Source organism: Rhea americana, unplaced genomic scaffold (genome assembly GCF_003343005.1).
Source record: "Rhea americana isolate MKP2758 unplaced genomic scaffold, rheAme1 scaffold_60, whole genome shotgun sequence".
In the NCBI taxonomy this organism is placed as follows: domain Eukaryota; kingdom Metazoa; phylum Chordata; class Aves; order Rheiformes; family Rheidae; genus Rhea; species Rhea americana.
Window position 1 is genome coordinate 2,776,392 of NW_028186757.1, and position 8,098 is coordinate 2,784,489.

The 8,098-nt window shown below is 35.6% G+C and overlaps 1 protein-coding gene across 1 annotated transcript in view; it reads left to right on the forward strand.

The window, feature by feature from the left end:
- The window catches only part of MARCHF1 (membrane associated ring-CH-type finger 1), a 123,551-nt gene that overhangs the window by 77,254 nt on the left and 38,199 nt on the right, over positions 1 to 8,098 (forward strand). The window lies entirely within an intron of this gene.

Genomic DNA, 8,098 nt, shown 5'->3' on the forward strand with positions numbered 1-8,098 from the left:
GTGAAGCTACCTACCAGYGAAGCTTTTTAAATGCTGAAAGATGCTTGATTGGAAGCCCAAGGTTTCCACTTCGTTTTGTGACTCAAAATGCAGTTTTGCCAAAAGGGAGGGTGTGTGTGTAGGTACCCAGAAAAAGAAACGCTTGCCTTTTCGGATTAATATTGCACAGCACAAAGAAATAGTACCAAATCCTGCATCCCAGAACGATACTGGAAGTTTCTGGATGATGTAGGCAACACGCCAAAGGCAAGAGCTGAGTTCTGTGCAGGGCTGGATCCTGCACACAATGAAAATTTCCATGGGCATAAAAATCCAGTAAGCCTTGAAATATCAATTACGGTAACAAAACCACATTGTTTTGGTTTTTTATCTTTTACTGTTTGTATTTGCCTGTATGAGTAGGCTTAAAAGGGTTAAATTGAGAGTTGCCTTTTAACAGTTACTGTGTGTTTGTGTGTGTGAGGGTTGGTGGTATGTGGAGCTCCTGGTCCAGAGCCAGAGAGGATGTTCCTGGGTATCAGCGGGCCCCTGCTTGGAAAACAGAACATATCAGAGAGTCTCCAAGTACYGATTTCTTTCTGTTTCATAATTATCTATTCAACTGCTGTATTAGCGTTGGAGAGGATACCTGGGGTTTGAAGAATATGCTTAGGCAATTTTATGTACAAGGCATGTTTCTGAATTATATGATATTACAGATAAATTGGATTGTTGAACATTAAATATGTTTGATCCAGACATAATGAAAAGGAACACATATATTTTTTTCATCTACTAGCTACTTATTATTTTGTACCAGATACTAATCATTATATTCCTCTTCAATTTACAGGATTTTTTTTTTTAAATCTGACATTTACTAGAGTGGAAAAAATCAATGCTTGTATTTTGCAATTCACTTCTGATATTCAGTGACTGCAGAAATTTGATATGTTGTGAAGACTTTGGTCACCTTACATATATGCTTCTGATATGAATTTCAGGAATAAACTATTAGCTAAATTTTAGCTCAATTTATTCTCATTTAGCTAAATGAGAAAAGTTACAATAATTTAGATGTGATTTCAATACATAATTATTTGCAAAGTCCATTGTAATTCATGAAWGTAAGTGGAATGGCGGGCCAATATATGTCTGTGGATGTACAATTATAAAACTAGGCCAACTGGAATATTTTCAAATTATTTTCATATAACTATAAAATTACGTAGCTGTAACTGTGAAAGATGCACTTTTTTGATGCGAGGGATAATCCATAGAGTGGGGAATAGTAGATCATGTTTGGGATTGAGCTGTACTTCACATTATCACACAGCGGCAAAGCGGAGGACTACTTACATAATATGGCTTTCGAACCCTCTCCTACTCTAATGCATATAAATACAAATATATAAATATTGGAAATGTGAATTGCTCTTTTGTTATTTTATTTTGATTTTATATTTTATTTCTTTTATTTCTTTTTTAATCCTCCTCTTTGACTTTCCCCTCTCTTTCCCACCCATATTCCRTGGTGCTGGTAGTCGAGGCAACTCTGTTCTTTGTAGGAAGTAATCTTATGCACTAATCTTGATTTCAGAATTACATTTTTTAAAAAAATCTAGATTTATTTAAAATATAAATAAATTAAAGACTTGACTTTGTTCATTAGCTCTTTGCCACAGGCTAGTTCTCTGCACCGTATCTTTTCTCTGTAAATGTTTAATGTCTTCTTAAAAATATGAATAATTTAAGGAGAGTGCTAGTATGATAAGGATCTCGTGGATTCATTTCTTTCCACTGTGGTTAACCAGTGGAACTAATCTCGTGTTTGAAATACAGTCCATAGAGGTTATGCTTATATGTGTTTGAGGCTGCCAGGTTATGTTAAAATGCTTTCTGGAAGAAATTTTCTAACACATTATAATTATCTTTCTGCATGTTAATTATGATTCAAGAGCTCCTTAGAGAAGGATGCTCTCTCTGCAGTAAGATTTGAAATTCTCTGTTGGGAACTTTGGGCTTATTTTCCAGGGAAGAGAAATTCAGTCTTGAAGCAAATTGCCTAATTTTTGTTTTGGTTCAATTGCTTCTCAAAAGCCTGGAGCAGATGTTAGAACACTTTTTATTTATGAGTTTGCAGAGCATCTATCTAATAAAATTCAGTTGAGTTACATCAGGAAGAAGTAAGTTGATCACTTTGAAATATTTGGTGTGATAATATTCATTGGTCTAATTCAGAATATGAAAAATATGAAGGAAAGGATGAATTTCACTGTATGCTTTTCTCTACCTTATTCTCCTCTCAGTAAGTTATAAATGAAAACCAAAAGGCACCAGCATGTCAAAGAAGTATTTACTAAAGTTTTAGATAAAATATTTATTGATGCCAATTGAGTGATTGTTGATTTGAAGTACTCAATTTGAGATTTTGAAATACAGCTTTGATACTTTTTTAAAGGAATATTTGAAATGATTGATTATGCAGTTAGGCATTATATTAGTTTTCTGGTAGAACATTATGCTCTGTTTTTGCAATTATGGTGCAGAATTCATCCTATTTTAATGGTACACCTTCCATTTTATCCATTTGAATTATAGAATTTTGTTTAATCAGTTTCATTAAAATGGAATATTCTTTCATATAGGCTTTCATATTCTTTAATTTTCATCTATCAGTGTGAGGTGAATATATGAATAGTACTATATCACAATTTAGGTAATTTACACAACTTSAAGCAGACTTCAGTGTTACATACCATGCATTTTTAATGGGTAAGTATACCACCATATCTTCAGCAGTGATACCAAAACAGAATGCATAAAACTTTGTACCTAAATTATAATGAGAACCAATGATACGTTTTAAAGGAAAATAAATTTTCCTTTAAAAAAAAAAAAAGAGGAGTTTGGTAGCCTGATACAGCATTGCTACATTTCCCAGTTAACTGGTGCATAATTGAGTCCTGAAGAGCAAAAAAAAAATTATTTGAACTCCTTACTTTCTGGTACAGGGGATTGCACAGCTAGTAGCTGATCTCTATTTGTTATGCTTACTATATTTTGCCAGTCTCACAATAATCATATATTGCAATTCTCTTCTAGATTGTTATGTATTTTTTTTTCAAGGAGCCTTGAAGTTCCATCCTTTCAAAGCATAACTCTTAGTTGGCTGTAATGGGTTCTGTTTAAAAAAATCTAAATATAATACTGTATTTAATCAGAACTGAGAGAAAACTTAGAATTTGCAAAAAAAGACAAAAAAAAAGAACAAACAAGTCGTTAGTCTTGTAAAGTGTAAAATGCCAGTCTTCAAAAGCACTATAACAGTGAATAATACTGTGTATACAAAACCAGCATTAAAATTTGAGTGTAAATGTTATCTTAGTCATCTAAATGATGCCCTTTCCTCATAAACAGAATCATTAATATCAAAGGTGAAGACTAACCTTGCACTTAACTATCATTATGATTCTATTACTGTAAAAAAAAAAGTACTAAGTAAACAAGTTAGTAGAAAAATATTTTGTTCATCAAAATATGAAAGAGAGGAAGGTAAAAGCTAGAACTAAACACAGTGGCATAAAAATTATTGCTGTTTTCTTTTCTCTTACATGTAAATGCTTATTTACTTTATCCAGATAATATTTCTGATTGCCCATAGAATTTATTCTTTATTTACAATGTCCTTAACAAATTGCATGAAAGCTGCATTCATCTAAATTTGCCTAAAACTTGAACTTTTAAATAAAATTATATTAAATGTCTTAGTTTCAGTGAACAAMCAGTACAGAATAGTGCAGTTTCAATTTCTCGGGTACGCTTGACCTGTTTTAAACTAGTGTTCTAATAAAAGAGAATACATAGGAAAATATGCTGTACTCTTCTGTGTAGATTCTATTTTGTTAACTACAGTTCTTACCCATGGCTCGTGCTAACTATATCTATACGTGTCACATCAACACATGTCTAGACAAAACTGCATGACTATTTGGAAAGTGTTGGGTACCACAAATGTTGGGTTTATACCAGCGTACCTGGTACTGACGTCTCATTTCCAGTTCTGCAGATAAAGAGCTGATAGTGTGTACTTACTGATTTAAGTCCTGTCGTATGATATTTACTGTCATATAGGTGAAGCAGCGTTGATTTCTTCCCACTAAACAAAGTATTCTAGCTCAGCTGGTTAGAGCGTGGTGCTGCTGATGCCARGGTCGCRGGTTCARTCCCCACAAGGGCTGTGCTGAGGGTTGGACTAGGTGATCTCCAGAGGTCCCTTCCAACCTTACCATTCCATGATTCTATGATTCTGTTCAAGTTATAACATATGGTTAATGTTCATTTTTCAACAGGAATTATGATCGTCTGTAACGTAGCTAYTACATACATACTTAAGCAAGTTTTTATATGACTTTTTTTTTCATTGTGGCGCTCAGTAGCATATTTCAGGCCGTTGTCCTAAAAGAACCCACTCAAACAGACTTTATTTGTGCACCGGTACAGAATTACTTTTTGCTGCTGCCTGAAGTTCTTTGCATTTCATAAAAATATGGTGTCTCCTATTTTTCATGGTGCTGTTTTGTCTGAGTTTTACTGTCTTTTGGCTTAGTCATTTCCATATTCTGTGTACAACTCTTTTGCTCTGTGGCGTTTAGGTTTCTCTCTTTCTTAGGACTGGAATAAATAAATACTGAATACACAGCAGAGTAGAGTTGTTCAAATATAATGGTGATACCCTCACAGATGGGAGTTTATTCAGTCTRCATCCTTTATAGTCCATCAGATCAAAGAATGGTGTGAATTTGTGCCCTTACATACCTAAGCACCCCTGGGAGAATAGCAGGAATGCCATATGATTGAAAGTTGTTTAGAATATAAAAATATTTTGAAGCTGTAAATCCTATAGATAGAAGAATATWTGGGAATATATACTGTCTTTGGAATAGAAAGTCTAAAGGATGTCCTCTGAATACTGATATTCACTACYGTTATAGTAAAATACTACAAAATCTGGTAACAAAGACGACACATTTTTTGTACTTCACCTTTCTTGAGGCTACATTTAGCATCTGGCTTGTTTCAGACACTCAAGAACTGCTGGTCTYATGACTCTGCAGCTTTTGCATACAGACTAGCATATCCTTGTTTTCAATTGCCTAAGCTGTTGCCTCAAGAAGTAGTGTATGTTTTGGGGGGAATTAGATAACATCTTTATTAACAAAGTGATAATGTCTAGAAAGATGCATCCTGAAAAGTTTGGAGAAAATTGTAAATCAAAAATACTGCTTTGCCACAATAGAAAGAATTTTGCAACCTGTAATCCCTGTGATAATTCAAAGCTTAGTTGCCAGTGCTTTTAAGCTTATAGAAAGGGGGGCATTTTCAGTAAAAACCCACTAGGAGATAGACCTCTTCTTTTAAAATAAGGTAGCTCAGAAGGAGCTCATAGCTCAGTAAGACTGAAGGAGAGAAATTTAAAAGAAGCTCATTAAATCACCAAGTCAGAGTTGTAACTGCTTTTGTTATTTTCATTTTTTAAATGGCAGGATATATTTGCCACTTATGATTCTGGTTTTACTGTGCTGGAAAATAAACTTGCTTTAGTGATAGAGGTTGAACCATTTTACAGTATGCTTACATTAATTTTCGAAGCTGCTGAACAATATTGTTCAGCGGAATTGTAAGTCTTATTTCCTCTCCTTCCTTATGTGTTACTTTTTGACTTTTATTCCTTCTCTTCAGAGGGAGTGGGAGGAGGGGAAGGAAGGCAGRAGGGAAAGAAAATGTTTAGAGAGGAAATACTCAAGAAAAAAAAAATCACTATGGCAGAAAATGTAACAGAAATCAATTTACCGGTTCATTTACTGGTCAGTGGATGGCCATCAGTCAGACAATAATGACTTCTAGATCTGAGCTCAAAGCAGTAAGATGCACCTGCGTGCAGACTGAGATGTGAATGCGGATCATTCCCACCTGAAAAAATAAAAGTGTAATTAAGACTGATGTTTTCCATCAAACTTACATTTTTATCAAACCAGGATTTTTAGATGAAGATATTCAGACTGGATCTTCTGCTGAGCTTATTACCACTTGAAGATTGATTATGTGCAAACTGCCATGATCACCTTCTATCCATTCCTCCGTGTATCATTATTTTAATAGGTTGTAGAGTTTCAGCTGTTTGGCTGTGGGACCAGCTGGTGGGATCTGGAGGATTCTGTGATACAGCACTGCTATAAAGCACAGTTGCTACGAGAACAAAAGCATTAGTCACGCTGCCTATCGGCCCTACCTTCCCTCGCTTTCATGTGGTTTTCTGCATTAACGATGTTGTAGGCTGAGCGGCTTTCGGAAGTGCCGGTGGCCTTCCCTGTTCAGGACAGGCATTGCGGGATTCATTAGCCTTTCTGTTGGTATCTGCGAGACCATCTTATGTGCATTACATCTGGTTTGTTTCTTTGAAGCTTAACTCCATTCAGGTATGAATGCTCTGTACGTGTGAAATGTTTTTAATGAGCATTTCTCTTAGGTAAAAGTAAAGTCCTTTCCTCTTAGAAGGAACACAGATTATCTCAGATTCATGGACTAGCGTGAACAGCAGTGTTAAGCAGTAGTCGGGCAGAGATGACTCATTTTTTTTGTTGTTATCTGGACAACCCAGTCAGACTGTCAATATCAAATTAGAGTGAGAATTGAATGTTGATAGGAAATTCATATTTTCTTTGTGAGTTTTGCTTCAYTCAGTCCCCCATTTTTGTCTTTGGTGAAGTCTTCTAACAGCAACACGTGTGTGKGGTATCAGTATCCCCTTGTGCCAGACAAATGATTATCTCCATTGTCCTGAAAACTCTGTATTTGGCAGTATTCTGTTTGAAAGGCATACTTTCAGCTCCTGTTGAACATATTGAAAATAATTATGAATAAAATACCCTGACACGTCTGTTAATTGAATTGCGTATCCTCGACGAAAGAGTTCATTTAAACTGGCCAAGACAGCAGAAGGTGGTGGCTAGGGAACTCATGCTAACAACGCTTTTGAAATGTCAGACCTAATCAGCTGGAGTTGGCATTATCCCTCAAGCATCTTCGTTGTGTTGATGTCACAGCAAAATGAGCTGCCTTGCTTATAAATGGATTGTCAGACAACTKTATTTTGAATTGCCATGTTTAATTATGCTACTGATATAATTTGCTATGATAAAATTAGTGCAGCTCTTGTTTAGTTTTCTGATTTCAGTGAGTTGTACACTATAGCTGTTTGACATAGATACCCATTCCAGGCATAATATTTTAAAAATAATTTATTCTTTAGCCTGTTAAGTGGCATTGGAGTCCACAAAATCAGTCTGATCTCCCTATTCAATAAATGCAAGACTTCAGAATATTCAGTGTGTTAAGTAGGATAATATAGCAATAAGATCTGTGGGCTTGAGACTGTTTCTGACATCTGTTGTACATACAATCCCATAAGAGCTTGTTACCTGGATTGATACGCTATGAACAAAATATATTCAAATGATCTTGTTTTCAGTTTGTCAGAGATGCCTATAAAATAAACTTGATGCAAATTATAGGATTTTGTATTTTGYTTCTAAAGCTAGCAATAAAGATGATTAAAAATGATTGAAAGCCTGCATTATGAGCAGAGSTGATGGACTTGCTCAGTGCTGTGTTTTGTGGTGACACAATATAGCGGAGACTCCAGCCTAGCACCAGTTGAACTAACCTGGGCCATGTGCGATGCTGTGCCTGGGTTAACCAGCCCGCTCTGTTGGTCACGTGAAGCACAGTGTTGTACTGAGACACTTGCACACAGTCTAGGATCTAGCCTTATACTTACGTATGGCTGTGCTCTGTAAATATATCAATTCACTATATGCTACTTTAGATACCGTCATTGTGATGCTGGATGTACCAGTATATGCGTTTCTTTGGGGCATTTAGCTCAGAGGGAAGAAGGTTAAGAGGGACTACTGGGGAAAGAAAGGAGGTAAGCTCAGGGGCAGYGTTGGCAGCAGAGCAAACAGATCCAGTTTATACCGACAGAACATAGCTGGAGTGAAAATGTGAGGCATTTAGTAATAAAGTTCTGGAATAGTCTTCCAGTTAATTTAGAATT